Here is a 17,219-nt window from a genome sequence, read left to right on the forward strand (position 1 = left end):
GCCTGCCCTGACACAGCTCCAGCCATTCCCTGGGGGTTGTCCCTGGACCCCCCAGAGCAGAGCTCAGTCCTGCCCCTCCTCTGCCCCTGCCCAGGCAGTTGGAACTGCAGGGAGGTCTCCCCTCAGTCTCCTCTGCTCCAGCTGAACACACCAAGTGCCCTCAGTGTCCTCAGCCCTTGGATCGATGCTCCAGGTCCTGGCAAGGCACCCATGGATCTTAAAGAGAGGGCAGGAGGACAGAGGTGTGCTCACCTCATCATTGACATCAATCAAACAGCTTCTAGACCTTTTTTTTATTGTAGTAAATGCTGTTTTGACTCAGCACATCAACAGCAGTTCCTTGATTTATTTTCTTCAGCAAACAAAAGACTTCAATTATTCATCTTTTAAGTGCTGTGATTAAAGCCAGTGTCAGCAGGTGAAGGCTGGTGCCTCAGGAAGCAACAAGTAGGCACAAGGAGCCAAAAGCAACCTCTGTGTTTTGGTGCTGGTAAATGAGGCCAGCACCGTGTCCCTGCTGGCTGGGAGGGGACGGGCTGACACTCCACGGACAGGCTGTGTCAGTGGCACCCAGAACAGGAGTGGGGCCTCGGAACACACAGTGAAAGGAAAAGAAAATGAGACCAGTCTTTAAATTCCCTGAAAATTACTGCTCTTCTGTCTTCTTTTATGACTGCAGAGCACAGAGCAGCCTTTTCAAACATTCTCATCACAAAGTAATATTATGACCAAGGTGTCCTTATAACCACAGCCTCAAAACCAACAGATCCAGCCAAAGCCAAGAGGAGCAACATCTTTCAGCTGTTTTTGCCCCGTAGAGCTGCAGCTGGTGATACATCAAACATTTGAACCTGACTGCATCAAAGAAAATGCCCTAAGGGATCTTCTCTGCGTGACCTCTGGGTTGCAAGCAGGCCACGGGAGAAAGACCTGCCTTCCTCAAAATGCAGATGGGCTTCACACAGGGAACCAGGGCATGGACTGAAGGGGCTGCAGATTCAAAAGGAAAAGAATAAATTGTGTTTTCCGCACTTAAGCTTAGGGAAATGGAGCCAGAAGATCACCTCTTGGCTTCAAAATTGAGTGTTGCTGTCACTGGTGTGGCAAAAGCAGCTGTTACACCCTGTCCTGCTGCCTCCCACAGATCCAGCCCTGTTTAACCTGTGCTTCTTCCAGCAGCCACAACAACCACTGACAAAGAGCGGAGAGAAGAGAGAATCCCACGAGGGTTTGGGTTGAAGGACCTTAAAGCCCATCCAGTGCCACCCCTGCCATGGGCAGGGACACCTTCCACCAGCCCAGGCTGCTCCATCCTGGCCTTGGACACTCCCAGGGATCCAGGGGCAGCCACAGCTTCTCTGGGCACCCTGTGCCAGGGCCTGCCCACCCTCCCAGGGAACAATTCCTTCATCCTCTATCCCATCTGATCATTTGATCATCTGAGCTATCTCTTCCCTTTTGTTCAGTCAGGCCAGTTTTGATTTTCCCTTTCTCCCCAGCACCCTGTGAAGGAAGGGAGGAGCAGGGTGGGATCTGAGCCCACAGCAGGCTCAGCCACTGCTGCCTGGCTGGTATACTGAGGGGTTGAGTTCCTCTGCTTGGCTGCTTTGCAGTCCAGAAGCTGACAAGGCAGGCACGTCTGGGACTGCAAAACCTCTAATCTTGTTCTTGCACCCAGTCAGAACTTGGAGAGGCAACTCAACCTCAGGGATTTGGGTTTGAATCTGAATGTTTTTGCTCTGAGCCTTGTGAAAATGAAAGGTTTCTGATGAGACAGTCTGGTTCAAGCCCGATTTAAGTTCAAAGCACTGGGTGGGAGCTGTGCATACTCTCAATTCCTGTGAATGGAGGGTGCATACATTTAAACCCTGCTTTGACAGCTTGTTTCATAGATCCTAAAGGAGTGTCACCTACTTCTCAGCAACCTTTTCTGCCCAAGTTGAAGTAAATGACAGTGCTGTAATAGCAAACTGGACACTTGGATAGATGGTAAAGTGACAAATGGCTTATTGGAGACCTCACAGCACCTCCCGGGATCTGAAGGGAAGTTGGAGAGGGATTGTTCATCAGAGTGCCAGGGCAGGGGGGAATGGCCTCAAATACAGAACAGGGAGAGATGGGACACTGGGAAGGAATTGTTCCTGGGAGGGTGGGCAGGCCCTGGCACAGGTTGCCCAGAGAAGCTGTGGCTGACCCTGGATCCCTGGGAGTGTCCAAGGCCAGGTTGGACGGGGCTTGGAGCACCCTGGGCTGGTGGAAGGTGTCCCTGCCCATGGCAGGGGGTGGCACTGGATGAGCTTTAAGGTCCTTCCTAATCCAAAGCACTCCATGATTCCATGATCATTTTGGTGTTGTACTGCCTGGATCGTGTCCCTGGTGATCCCTGTCATGGAGCACGTTCCAGCACACATCCAAGCTCCTTCCTACCAGTGTTTGACTGAGTGACTCATCTCTGCAATGGTAATGGAGCTCCTGCTCAGAGCTGTCCCGTAGCCTGGAATCACAGCAGGTGGGAACAGTGTCCTGCTGTCTCAGACCCTCCACTGGACAGGATCCAAACTGGGCAGAGCTGCTGGAGCAGGGAGGTGTCTCAGCCGAGCTGTGACAGCTGCACGTTCCAGGACATGGCCAGGATCCTTTCTGCCTCGGAGTGTTGGGAGGCACGGACCTCCAAACGTTTGTGGGGAGCTGTGGTGCCGAGCTGTGGTGCCGAGCTGGATGGCACTGGCTGAGGAGCAGGGAAGGAAGGCACAGACGAGGCTGATGTGAAAAGCAGTTCTAAAATCTTCCCCCTTTTCAATTCTCACCCCGAGCCAGTTCTCTCCCTTATTCCATTGTGAGGTTAATTGCCTGCCAAACGGCCACAGGGACGACGTGGGGAGCAGAAATAATTTACCTACAAACTGATGGCCGTGTTCTCCAGCTGGCACCAGGGTCCTCTGCATTTATTAAAAACCTTCTAAAACCCAATAGCTGCCCTTCAGCTGCAGGGAAACAAACATGCCAATCCCTGCTGCTCTGTCAGAGCGGCCTTTCAGGGATGCCAGCAAGCCAAGCCCTCCCGCTGCGAGGCAGGCACAGGCTCGGGAGGGACACAGCCTGCAGCTTTCCAAAGGAAAACCCGTCCCACTCCCTGCCAGACAGCACAGGAAAGGATGGCAAGAGCCGGCAAGAGATGTGTGCAACCCAATCCCCGAGGAAAATGCCAGCCAGTCCTTCAAGGAACATTGGAAATGGCAAAGCTGCTGCTCTGGAACAACAACACCTTTGCAGCTCCGCAGTCCTTCCAGTGGTTTGCCCTCAGACTCCGTCCCCCGAATCACACACCTGCTACTTAAACCTGTCCTGAGGCGAATTCAGCTCTGGAGGAGGCTGGAGGAAATGGCAAATCTCCACAGGAGAGAGTTCCTGGCCAGGGACCTTTGCACTTACAAAAGGCTTCCTAGAACAGCCCATGACTAACAGGACCATGACTAATCCTCCCCATGGCCCGGCCCCGGCTTTGCCAGAGGGACAAACACAGCCCTCCCACTGCCAAGATGCTCCTGTCTCTGGGAAAACCACAGGGCTGGGCACAGCCCGGGAGCCAGGGGTGTCATCACTGCCAGAGCTGAGTGCTGCCCTCCCATCTGCATCCTTCTGCGAAAACAAAGCTCATTCTTCTGCTCCTGAAATGAAGGAAACCAGCTCGGATGCCTGTATTCCATCTATCCCTGCCCTCTTTCAGGCCAGGCAGCACCTCCCAGGCAGGGAATTCCAGCCTGCACCTTCCCACTGCAGCTGACAGACTGTTCAGGATGCAGCTACAGCCCAGGAGCTGAGTGGCCCTCCTGAGTGGGCTGAAAGGCAATCGGGGCAGTGCTGAAGGAAAGGGAATAGGCATTTAGTAATGTAGGAGAACAGGCTAACAAACACCAGGGATACTGTTAAATACCAGAGATGTCGACCATCTCATCTCAGAGTGCCCTCCAGCCTGGCCTGGAAGTGTCCAAAGCCAGGTTGGAGCTCTGAGCAACCTGGCATAATGGAGGGGTCCCTGCCCATGGCAGGAGTGGAACGAGATGAGCTTTGAGGTCCCTTCCAACCCAAACCAGTCCGGGATCCTATACTAATACAAGTATGAACCAACAAATCATAGAAAACATAATTACTTGGTGTTTAAGGTAGAAAATACACAAGACATTCTCAAAAAGAGGAGCTATGAGGAAAGGTTGTCCAAACGCACTTGCTGCTCTTGGTTTTAATAAGGGAACATGATTCGACTGACAAAAATAATGAAGGTGCTGTCAAGGAGGCTACTTAAGTTGATCGATCATCTGTTTAAAGGCAATCCACCCCCTGCTGCCAAGCACCAGCTCAGACACACAAAAAGCAGCAGTTACAGAGCCCAGAGTCTCACTGATGGCCTTCATTAGTGCTTTGGGCAAGCATTATCCTCAGCAGATTTTACTGGAGCTCTCCATGAGAAAAACTGGATAAAAACCTTTCCTGCCTTAAGTGCTCACATGATCCACTTCCTCCGGGCTCTCTGCTAAAGTATTTCTCCTCCCAGGAGGACCTGAGCAAGCCCTTTCTCCAGGGGAATAGAAAAGCTGGCAGAGGGAGAAGCCAACGGGCCTGAGAAGTTGCCCTGAGAGGTTTCAGATTCCCCATCCCTGGAAATGTTCGAGGTCAGGTTGGATGGGGCTTGGAGAATCCTGCGATGGCCTTAAACTGAAGGAGGGCAGGGGTAGGTGGGATATTAGGAAAAAATCCCTCCCTGGGAGGGTGGGCAGGCCCTGGCACAGGTTGCCCAGGGAAGCTGTGGCTGCCCCTGGATCCCTGGAAGTGTCCAAGGCCAGGTTTTGGACAGGGCTTGGAGCAGCCTGGGCTGGTGGAAGGTGTCCCTGCCCATGGCAGGGGTGGCACTGGATGGGCTTTGTGGTCCCTTCCAACCCAAACCATTCCATGACTCTGGGATCCCCTGGATCCTTGCTGTTCCCTGACCTGCACTGAAAAGCAGCATGAGGTTTGTCCCCACAGGATCTGGAGACGCTGTGGAGTGTTACTGTGTGGTGAAACCTCCCAGAACTTCAGTAATTACTCTGCTTCACACTGGGGAAACCCAGCAGGGATTCTGGCAGTGGAAAAATGCAGTAAAAGAACAAAAACGTGAGGGGTTAGGAATTCTTGTTTCACAGAGGTTCACAGAATATTCTGAGTTGGAAGGGACCCACAGGGATCATCAAGTCCAACTCTTAAGTGAATGGCCCATACAGGGACAGAACCCACAACCATGGCTTTATTAGCTTTCATATCAAATGGTGCAGAACCAACTCCCCTCAAGTTTAGGGCTGCATAAACTGTAGGATAAACATCCTTTTCTGAAGGGCTTGACTCCCAGCTCAGTCTCTGATTTTTAAGAATCTGCACAAGCAAATTGGCAAAGATGAACTGGCAATTGTGGTTGGCAAAGATGAACTGGTAATTGTGGCTGTTAACGTGCCGTGTAGATGCTGAGTGATTGAATAATTTGTGAACCCCCCCTCTTTTTTTTCTTTTTTTTTTTTTTTAGAATTAGTGTTTGGTTCAAGTGTACCTCCCTGCCTCTGCCCTGATTTGTCATCAGGGGAGAGGGGCCAAGCTCTGAGGGGCTTGGGAATTGTTCTGTGGGAATCCTCTGCCTCCTGTTGCCCCTCAGAATTCCAGGGGCCTTTTGTTCTGGGCATAACACCTGCCTTTGGGGCTCAGGGAAGGAAAAGAGGCCTTGGAAATGTCCGTTGGGCTGATGCTCTCGGGGGTGGGAATGTGGCAGGTGCTTTGGAATTCCCGTTCCCACCTGCTCGGTGCAGTCGCGGGGGTTCAGGGCTGGTACTCCCTGCAGTGCTCAAGTGGCAGGGTCTGAGCTGATGCCCAGAGCTGGGGGGTCACCCCTGGGCTCTGTCCTTGTGCTCCATCCCCGAGAGCTCCCGGTGCCCATCTCAGTGTGGGGTGAGTGCCTGGACACAGAACCCTCAGAGATCCATCTGCAGGCACAGATCAGCCCCTCTGCCCTTCCCCAGCGAGGAGCTGCAAAGCCTGCCAGATCCTGTCCTGAAGAGCAGCTTTTAACCAGAGACCCCCAAAGTGTGCCTGAGTTCCGCTGTGATTCCCCCCACGAGCAGGTGGCTCCAGGCAGGGTTTTCTGCAGTCCCTTGGGAGCTGTGCAGTGCAGCATTCACGGGGGGATCAGTTCCCTGCAAGTGTCAGCTAAGTCATGTCAAATTAGAGTGTGTGCCATAAAGACTCCATTATATCAGTGCAGCTTCCCAGCAGGATTTATAAAGTGCTGCATTAACCTGGGAGTGATTTATAGGAGACTGTAAAAGCCACTGTGTAGCCACTTGTTCTTTTTTGGTTTCAATAATTCTCCTCTACCTCGGATTGTGTCACTGCAGGTTGGGAACAGATCTCAGGATAACCAAGGAAAGTGGGTATCCTGGTTATTAACTGGTTATCCCAAGAGCTTGTCTTTGGGAGTGTAAGAATTTGGCACTGTTAGCTTTAAAAAAATGGATGCTGGGTGTGATCGGAGCCCTCCTGGTGAGTGGGCTCAGTGTGCCCGAGTGACTGAGCCGGGCCCAGGACAGGGAGCATCACTGCTGCCCTGAAGCCATACCAGGGATCCCAAGCTCCCAAATCCATGCTGCTGGCTGGATTTCTCCCAGAGGTTGTCTTCAGCTGTTGCCTGGAGCAAGCTGGGCCAGTGGAAGGGTGTCCCTGCCCATGGAAGGGGGTGGAACTGGATGGGCTTTAAGGCCCCTCCTAACCCAAACCCTTCTGTGGTGACTGGGCAGAGCTGCTCCAAGACAGGGCACCTGGGCTCAGGTTTTGCTGTTCCAGGCAATGCTGTGGAAGATCCATAAAGCCACTTTGGGATGAGCCAAAGTATTACATTGTATGGGAAATTATGGAATCCCAGAATCCCAGGGTGTTTTGTGTTGGAAGGGACCTTAGAGATCATTCATTTCCCCCCCACTTTCCACCAGCTCAGGTTGCTCCAGCCTGGCCTTGGACACTCCCAGGGACCCAGGGGCAGCCGCAGCTTCTCTGGAAGCACACAACCCGTGCCAGGGCCTCCCCATCCTCCCAGGGAAGAACTCCTTGCCACCATTCCCCCAGTGCAGCTGTGTAACCTGCTGAGGGGGCTGTCCTGTGTTCTCCTGGGTGTTTCTGAGCAAGGACACCCCCTGTGCTTTCAGGAGGATGGAACAGCACTGTCCCATTTGGAGTTGTTCCCATTAAACCATGGTTGGCTGCTTGTACTTGCATCTTCCGAGTTGGTGTGGATAAGGACTGAGTTTTCCTTGCTCAATTGCCTGTGAAAAGTAAATGTTAAGTGCCTGTGCTCAATTAAATTGCACAGCACACTGCTGGTGGGGCACTGTTAGGGCTGCAGAGTCAAACACATGGATTCATGGCTCTGGTGTCCTCGTGGCACGGGCAGATGTCCTCCACAGTGCTGCCTCTGGCCACTGCTGAGTTCCAGGATCTCTGTGTCCCAGTTTGGCCCAAAAGCCCTGTGTGCAGGCTGGAGTATGGGTTGGGATGTGACTTCCCCAGCAGGACAGTTCCCAACCACGACACCAGCTAGGGTGATGTGGCCTGACAGAGATGCAGGAGGTCTATCCAGCTCCCAGATTCGGCATCCCAGCTCTCCCTCTTCTCTGCCTCTCCAGTCCCAGCCTGCTGGGACTTGTTGCTTCCACCTGCAGCTTTCCATCCTTTCCCGTGGCAGGAGGGAAAAGCATCCTCAGTGGGATCGGTGCTCACCTCCTGCCTGTCCCTGAGCAGACCCCTCAGCCCACTTTCCGTGTGGATCAGCCTCGCCTGAGGGTGGCATCGGCTCCAGTGACTCTTCAGCTTCTGGGAATGGAATTGCTCTGGTCCTTGGCCTTTCAGGAAGGAGTTGTGTCCACCAGCCACGATGGTACAAACCCCTCCATGCTCAGGGTCTGTGTGTCCACTCTGGGGGTTAAATCTCTGGATGAACCAAAAAAAGCCTGTTCTGAGTGCCAGGAGAAAAAGCAGAGATGTTTTCCAGGCCGACTATTCCCATAAGAAATGGGTTAAGTAAAAATCAATTGTAGGTTGAAACTCTGCAGTGTGTTGTTCCAACAAATCCAGGTGCTACTTTCAGAGAGGATATACGGGGACAAACTGTTTGTAAACAGTGTGGGAATGTGGCTCCTGCATTAGTGTGCTCCCCTGCCAGCAGCTTTGTGACAATCCTGAAATTAGTCTTAATAAATTGCTCTTAATTGGTTCCTAAACGTAAGGAAATCATCAGCCCTCACTTGCTGAGCGTTTTAAGTCATAAATTAGAAGTGCAAGGTTCTGTAACCTGTACGTGCCCGTGGAGTTTTGTGCTTAACAGAAATGAGAGGTGGAAAAATTAGAGTGAGCTGTGGTGAAATTGGGCTCCTTTAAATGGGTTCACGTCAAAAAATATGGGCTGAGCAGCTCTGCAATCAAGAGCTGATCTTTCCAGAGAAGTAAAACAAACTGTTGTGCAACCTGTGCCTACTGGGCTGAAAATATCTGCACTGTTTGCCCATCAATGGGGTCCGTGTTCCTGATGCTGATCAGAGCTGTAGCTCTTGTTTTGTAGCAGAGTTTTAATTATCTCCTGAATGGTTTTTCTCTGTGTGTGTGGGGAAGATAAGGGTTGGGGAAAGAGGAGCAGTAAATCTTCCATGACTTCCTTTCGGTACCAAACGGCTCTGAAAAAGAGCAAATGGGAGGAACTGGAACAAAATCTTCCAGTGTTTAAAATTTTAATGCAAACTTACTTTTATTATAAACCTTTCTGGAGGAATCCTTGCTTTGCCTTTTGCTGTTCTTCCATTAAGGGGAATGAAGGGAATTGGATATATGCAAGTGTGGCTGTTGGTGGATTTAATTGCACAAAGGAAATAGCAGGTGATTCGGGAACAACAGAGCCAGATCCACTGGAATCCAAGGGGAGGCCTTTCCTCCTGGCTGAGAAATAGGGATGGAACAGGTGCAGTGCAGCAAATTAAGCCTTTATTTTAGAGCATTCCTATTCTCCAAATTGCTGAGAAACACAATGGTCCAACTAGGGAAAATGTGAACAATAAAATTTAATTTAGGTAAGTGTATAATGCTTAAAATTTTTGCCTTGCATGCTTTAAGCCCATAAAGGAGAACGTGAAAGTGGGGATGTGGAATGGGGGAATGATTTTCAGGGGGAAAGAGGGGATTTTAGTGTGAAGTAACTGTTGTTGTGCCAAGTTACTTGTCTGCAAAGCAGCGAGGGTTAGAACATGCCTGAGCTTGAGAGTCCAACTTCCAGTTCCCAATTCCCTGAGCCCTGCTGTGCCTCACTGTGTGTCCTGCCCTGGCAGGGCTGGGGGGGTTCCCCTGGAGCAGAGAAGGCTCCAGGGAGACCTGAGAGCCTCTTCCAGGGCCTAAAGGGGCTTCAGGAGAGCTGGAGAGGGACTGGGGACAAGGCATGGAGGGACAGGACACAGGGAATGGCTTCCCACTGCCAGAGGGCAGGGAGAGATGGGAGACTGGGAAGGAATTGCTCCCTGTGAGGGTGGGCAGGCCCTGGCACAGGTTGCCCAGAGAAGCTGTGGCTGCCCCTGGATCCCTGGAAGTGTCCCAGGCCAGGTTGGACAGGGCTGGGAGCAGCCTGGGCTGGTGGAAGGTGTCCCTGCCCATGGCAGGGGGTGGAAGGAGATGGTCTTGAAGGTCCCTTCCCGCCCAAACCATTCTGGGATTCTGTGGAGATATAAAGGAATATTCCTGCTCCTTTCCCTCCCCTGAGCTGCAGGGATCTGTTTATCACCTGGTTGGTGTGCACTGGACCCTGAGCAGTTGTTCCCATCTTCCTTTGTGTGTCCAGCACAGTGTGCAGGCTCTGGGGTTCACTGGACACCAGGCTGGGATCCAGGCACGAGTGCCTGGGATGTGCTGTCCCTTGTCCTGGTGGGACAGGGATGAACTGATGGATGGTGCTGGCGCTGCTCCAGGCTTTGCTGGGATAGCTGCAGCATTCCCTGGGGGAGGGACTGGAGTGCATCCTGCCTTGGCTGGGCTGGCTGCAGATCCCACAGCAGGGATAAATCACTGTGTGCTCCGCTCGCCTTGGCCTGTGGACCCTCGGGATTTAATGAATCCCCTTCTCCCATCTCGGAGTTTCCAAAACAAACGGCTTTGCGGGAACAGGCGTGATGGAAGGACAGGGCTCGCATCTCCTGGTCCTGAGCAGAGGGATGCAGGGAAGCAAAGAGCCTCCCTGCTCTGCAGACACCTGGGAAGGAGGAGCAGGAGCAGCTGTGTGGAGCCATGGGTGCTCCAGCCTGGAATCCCACAGGAAGTGTGGCTGCCTGCCGTGTTTGGGAATCGAGTCGGGAACCCTTTCTGGGGACACTTTCTGGCCTGCTGAGGGAAAACTTGCTTCAGGGCTGAGAAATTGTTTGCAGGCAGATGATGAGATCTGTCAGCTTTGGTTTCTGAATCCCCGTGTCCAGAGGGAGCAGTATTGGATTTGTTTCCCCTTGTGCACAGTCCAGAGGCTGGTGACACCACGCAGAGACAAAATGGGCCCTGTCAGCGTGAATTCCCTCCATCAGTTTGTGTCACTGTGCTGGTTCCTGCTGCTCTCTGATGTCTGAGACAGCAATAAATCACATTTGACCGAGCCAGTCAACGTGCTGATTTGCAAACATGAAGTAACATCTAATAAAGGAATGCACTCCAGATTTTTGGGGGAGCAGACGTTGGATTAACCCGGAGTGGTGCAAATTGCAGCTGCAATGAGTGAACTGGAGCTTTGCTACTTGAAAGTTCAGAGTAGACTTTATGTATGCAAAAGTAATTAAAACTCAATTTAGTGCTGTTTGCAGGAGACACTTCAAATGTGTTTGACAGAGAAATCACGTCCCTCTGTAATCTCAAGGTGTTTCCAAGCTTGTCATTTTCCCATTTGTCACCTTTGATTTTAAATAAGAGCTCGTGCTGCCAAGCAATCTCTGCTCTGGCACTCATCCCCCAGAAAGCTCCTGAGAATAACTGATTATTCCTACCTGGATATTCCAAGAGGATGGCACCCAATATCCTGTAAAAGGGGTCCAGGCGTCCTCCCAGCCCTGTCTGTGGAGGAAAGAGAACATAGCTGTGCTCATGCAGGGCAGGGAGCCCCTGGCAGGCTGATCTCCATCCCTGAGGATATTTATTCCAGAAATGCTGCTTGCTCCTGCTCCAACCTTTCCTTGCCCAAGTGCAGTTCTCCATGTTCACGTTTCCTCCCATCCCCTGTGGCTGAGAAATCCTCAGCCACCTGGGCTGGTGGGAGGTGTCCCTGCCCGTGGCAGGGGTGGCACCGGAGGGGCTTTGAGATCCCTTCCCACCCAGACAGTTCTGTGATTCCATGATCTGTGTAGTTCCAGACCTGCCCCCCTGATCCTCAGGTGAGGGTTTTGATTACAAACAAGTAGCTCCTGGATGATAAATTGTCCTTTTCTCTGTGTCAGAATCAAGACTTCATTTTACACATTTAGTTTCTCTCGCTTTCTTCCTGCTTTTTATCCTTTGAAACAAGTGATGTCCTAAAGTTCAAAGCACGTGTGTTTTCCCCAAATTTTGAATTCCTTGATGTTCTCCTGTCCCCAGGTGTCAGCTGCCACGTGCAGCGAGGTTGTCCCCCCGTGGCCTTCAGGGAGGCTCAGCTCTGTCTTAGCACAGGCAGGGCAGTGACTCCCTTTAATCCATCCCATCTTCCATCCTTTCCCTGTTCCTCCGTGAACTCTGGATTTGTAGGGCTGTGCTTCTGTTCTGTGGAAGGAAACAACCTGTGTGAGCTGAAAAACTCTGGCAAGAGATTAATTTGTGGTATGACTAGAGTGAATTTGGGCAAAGCAGGAGCAAAATGAGTCAAACAAACGTGAGCCCTTATTTTGTAGGTGTCCTGCCCGGGTTTATGGGGAAGCCTGGAGCCTCCAGCCCTTTGAGGGTCTCCGAGGAGGCAGTGGTTTGGTTGCTATTGACACTTTTTTCATATTCCTGGTTTTCTTCTTGATTGTTCTGGATGGTTTATGGCACACTTGCCTGTTGTATGAAATCTGAGCTATTTTCCCCCTCTCTTTCCAACAGGCAAAAAGCTGTAAACTGTCCATCCTTCACTCACAGGGTGTTTTTGAGCCTTCAGTCAGAGTTCTGGGTCTTGCCAGTGCAAAGCAGAGCAAACATCAGGGTGAAAGAACAAAATGAGAGCCATTCTGGCCCAGGGGAGGCTGCACTAGAGACACCTGCCAGCACTGAAAGCTGCTCCCTGCATTCCGTATTCCCGGCATTCCCGGTGCAGAGGAAAGCCGGAGGAGAAGCTGAACACCCTTTCCTGGGGGCTGGTGTGACCCACTGTGGTTCCTCAACTGACTTCCCAGTTTAGGAGCTAAGGAACAGGAGCTGTTCCTGTGCTTTGGAGCTGGTGGGGATCTCAGCAGCGTGAGTCTCCTCTTGGTGCAGGATGATTTGTGCTGAGCAGCAGAGCATCTGCTTTCAGAAGAAATTGCTTCCCTTGGTGCCTTCGGGGAGAAAGAGCAGAGTGAAACTCTGAAGTGGCCATTTTATCAGTAACACTTGGCTGTCAAAAGCACCCCCAGGTTTTATTGACCAGCCGTTCTTGTGTCTGCTCAAGAAATGAAAGCACCGAAACGCTGCTGGTTCTGTGCAACTCAGAAAACCCAGCTCGTTGCAGGTGTCAGGTGAAAACACCGAGCTACTCGAGACTTTTCCGAGTCATTTCACTGGGAATTTTGCCTGTTGGCTCAGGCTGTGGGCTGAGCTTCCCTGCCAGCTGCCAGGAACGTGGCAGGGGCCATAGTTCGGTCCCATCCCAGGTATTTATTTAGCAGTAATGCATGGAAAATAGGGGAGAGAGAAGCTGTGCTTTGTGAACGTGAGACCTGTAATTGTAAACACAGAATTCCAGTCCCTTGGCATCTGGAGCACTGAGAGATGAGGTGCCACGTTTCCAAAGGCAGGACAGTGGAAATAGCAAGGATGCTGTATGTGCCCCAGTGCTGAGGGGGAAAAGTGGCCTTTAAAAGCATTGTGGCACTGCAGCAGTGGAGTGAATCCAGCTACAATGGAGCCAAACATCCCTCTGTGCTCTGCTCCGGCAGCTGAGGAAAAATGCTAGTTTTCCACATTCAAAGCCCTCTTGCAACAATTTGCAGTGGGGTTTTTTTAAACAACTTAAAACTTGGTGAAACGTGCATTTGTTTATTTTTTCCCCCCTCTTGTTACTGTCAAAACTTCCCGAATTTGGAGAAGGGATAAACGTGTCAGGGCTTGCAGTTCCCACCTGCACACGGGCTGGGAAGGAGCAGGGGGTGCTGTGGATCCTGCTGTGGCACTGAAACTCTGCAGCGTGCTGGGAAACTGGGAAAGGGATGGGCACGGGCACAGGGCAGGGAGGGAGTCTGCAGGAGCTGCGGGGTTGGCTCAGCTGTGAGGTTTGGGTGCAAACCCCTTGGCTGAGCTTATGAGCAGCTGTAAATGTGGGGTTTGTGACATCCCAGCAGAGCAGATTGCAGGTGCACATCTCCTGACTTGGGCAGGGCAGGCTGGGAATGTTCCCGTTAGGAATCCTCCTGCCTTCCAGAGCAGGGCAGGAGTAAAGCTTAGAGCTGCTGGCTGCTCCCATTTCCACAGTGGATTCCAGCGAGGCTGAGCCCAGCTCCTGTGAAAAGCTTGGTTTTAATCAACTTCTCCATTTTCTGAGCTCAAACTGCGAGTTCTGAAGGTGCTGAACCTGCCCAGGTCAGGGTGGAGCACCCTGGGATAGTGGGAGGTGTCCCTGCCCACGGCAGGGTGGGACTGGCTGTTCCTTTCCATCCCAAACTGTTCCATGATTGTGTGATTAAAGCCCTGGGCCCTGTGGGATGGGATGGGAACTCAGGCTTCATCTCAGGTGCACTTTTTGAAATGCATTCACTCCTGCTCAGGATCCACAGGGATAATTCCCAAAGAAAACTTGGTGCAGATCATTATTCCTGTGCTTTCAGAGCAGAGCTTGAACAGCATCCAAGAAATCGAGCTGCAGTCCAAGTGTGAAACAGCATGGAAATAAAATATTGAACAGTCACTGGTGAATTGTGCACTGAATGCAGGGAATCCCCCTCCCACCACTGCTGGCGTTTTGGAGCTGTGTGATGAAATTTCTGTCCTGTCAGTACACCAGTTCATGTCGAACCCTGCTTCTCTATTTTCCGGACTTTTCACTAAAAGTGCTTCTATTTTTAGACCTGGCATGGAAGTGTGATGAGTAATTAGTGTCCTCCTGGGAAAACCAGCTTCCCACCCCCCCAAGAGTTCAGGATCTGAAGAGGGAGCAATAATGTGAATAATGCCACAAATCATTGCTCTTATCCACGTTTCAAAGGCATTGCTGGGATATACAACTGAAAATCAAGATTTAGGCTTTCCAGAGGTCTCCTGGATATAGAGGAATACAGGCCAGGAATGGCACTGCCCCATTCCTGATGATTCTGGATGGCAGAAGGAACTTTGGTATTGAAACCTGCCACTGTAGAAATGCACTTTGGCATCTTGGATGCCCTCTTGAATACTCCTGCATCTCTAAAATTAGGGAACCAAGGGGCTGGTTTGGGCTTGGGAGTCATGGAAAACTCGAAGTGCCTTTCCCCCCTGTAAGCTGGGAGGGAGAGGGAGAGCTGGGCACAAAAATCCTTCCTGGGATACAAATCCCACCCAGGCTGACAAGGTCCTCGAGTCAACTTAATCTGTTTTCTTCTGTGCCTAGCAAAGAGAAAATGCCCATTTAATTACTGGGACTTAAAAATGATCCCTCTGTTGGAGGGAGTCCCATTAGTGCAGTTTCCTTTCTGCTGCAGTCACTGGAGGAGCGTGCCTGAAGCTGGGCACAGGGGTTCTTTTGGTGTGACTGTGTGGGCTCTGGGTGCCAAAGCAGCAGTGTCCTGCTCCACACAGACCCTCTGTGCCCTGGGGGTTGGACATGCAGATCCTGCTCTGGAGGAGTGTGCCTCAGCCAGCTGGGGCTTCAGGTACTCATTTAGTGCTCTGTGCTCACAGTGCCCCTTTCTCACTGACTCGGAGGGGTTGGACAGCAAAGCCCCTGTCGCTGCAGGGCCATCAGTGAAGGGTCAGGTGGTGTCAGGGCGTGTTCTGTCCACGGCAGAGTGGAGAACAGGAGGCACTTGAGGGCAATGCAAAGGACAGCCACCAAAATCCAGCTGCCAGGACTGTCCAAGTGCTCCATGCTCGAGAAGACACAGGGATTTTTATTTTATTTCATGCTCTATTTGAAAAATAACTTGTATTGTCCATCATGATGGAATAGTTCCTTACAGCTGACAGAAAAGTGCACTGTTTGGATGCCAGTGAAAGCTCCCCAAAATCAGCTCAGCCAGAAATTAAATAACAGTGTTGAATTCAGGGTTTTGGAGAAATGCAGCATTTCCCAGTTCTCCTGCCTGGAGCATCCCCTGCATCGTTCAGTGTTTGTCTGGTGGAGATGCTGAGGCAAAAGGGTTCAGTGGTGATTAAAGACACAGCTTGGGATCCTAAAGAGCCACGTGCTGGAAAATTGCAATGGGGCTGAGTATTTCAGGCATGATTGGAAAATAAAAGAAGATTTTACACTCCATGGGAATGAAAATACTGCTTTAGGGATACAGGGCTACCAGGAGTCCTGGAAAAGGGGGGAAAAGTGCTCCACAAAGTGATGAGATCCCAAAGTGGCTGTTGTCCTGTTTCCCAGCCCTGTCCTGGCTCACGAGGCATTTCAACTGTCAGTGGCTTTTGGGGTTTGCCATGAAACACAAACTACAGTGAATTTGGGCAATTTGTGCTTTTCCAAGGGTTTCCTGAAGCTCCCAGTTTCCTGCTTAACTCTGTAGCTGCTGCTGGAGGCACAGAGGTGACAGTGAGTGGGATAATTGCATTCCAGTCTAAATAACTTCTTCCTTTTGGAAGCTGATCCCCTCTTCTCTAAACGAAATTACTTTGGCTTTGTGTTTTTTTAGAGCATCGTTTTATCCATTCTTGCCAATTCTCCCCCACAGTTTTGTGCTGGGAAATCTCCTCAGTGCTCTTGAAATGAGTGTTTGAGTTTCCTCCCCTGTGTTTGCTGCGTTCTGGGGGCAGTGGCTGATGCAGAAGGTGGTACCATCCCCTGTGCCACGTGGTGCTTTCCAGCTCGAGTCTCCATCGTTCCACAAGCTAAAAGAGAGGGAAAGTCATTCCCTTGGGGGGGGAGGGGATTTGTTGTGGGGCCCTTTGCAGAAATATCCCCATTTCAGCTCTGCTGAAAAACTCAGCTCTGTTAAACAGTAAAGAAATGGATCCTTTAAACTCCTTGAGGAGCCTCTGAAGTGGGCGAGGCACCATTAGAGGTTGGGCCTTCTTGAGATAAAGATCTATTTTTGTGCTTCTTGTCAGGTTGATAGTGAATAGCAAGAAAGGAATCATTTATACACATAATTTGGGGAATCACTTTTAAAGGGGATTTAGCCCATAAAAGGAATGGAACTGGGGTTTACTGTGTGTTCTGTGCTGCATCACTTGTTTTTTCCCTTCTCCTTGTTTTTAAATGTCCTTGGAAATGTGAAGGATTGGTCACTCCCAACCCCCAGGTTGGTCCTGAGCTCCTTTCTTCCCATTCAGCCCTTGCTTTTCAATCCCCCTCCCAGGTGTCTGGGTAGGCTGATAAATGAGATGTTCAGGAAGGAAAGGTCCAGGGAGATGGGAATTAAATGATGGCCAGGGGTCAGAGCCATTTTCCCTTTGATAACAGCCTGTTTTTCATGGATGAGTGTTCCCAGGGATTAGTTTCTCAGTGAAAATGAGCAAAATTACTCCGTGGTTTTCGTGTGGGGTGTTAAAGACCTAAATCTTTGTCCTTTCTGAGCACAAAAATTGGGGGAAATTTCAGCTGAAAGTGCAATATGTGAAACTTTGGGCTCTGTGCTCTGGCTCTCCTCACTGTACAGATGCTCCTCTAAAAAACCCTCACGTGTTGAAATCTTCCCCAGGCAACACTTGGTTTGAAGTTTTTGAATTCCTTTTCCAGGTGGTTTTACTCACAGGGCTGGAAGAGACCTGGGAGCCCATCCATGGCACCCCCTGCCCTGGGCAGGGACACCCTCCCTGTCCCAGCTCACTCCAAGCCCCGGCCAGCCTGGCCTGAA

At 51.1% G+C, this 17,219-nt stretch overlaps 1 protein-coding gene across 2 annotated transcripts in view; it reads left to right on the plus strand.

Moving 5' to 3' along the window:
- Positions 1-17,219, plus strand: part of PRKG1 (protein kinase cGMP-dependent 1) — a 276,153-nt gene that overhangs the window by 117,816 nt on the left and 141,118 nt on the right. The gene's annotated exons all lie outside the window — the stretch shown is intronic.

The sequence above is a fragment of the Myiozetetes cayanensis genome, unplaced genomic scaffold, assembly GCF_022539395.1.
Source record: "Myiozetetes cayanensis isolate MyiCay16 unplaced genomic scaffold, myiCay2020 scf10, whole genome shotgun sequence".
Taxonomy (NCBI): Eukaryota; Metazoa; Chordata; class Aves; order Passeriformes; family Tyrannidae; genus Myiozetetes; species Myiozetetes cayanensis.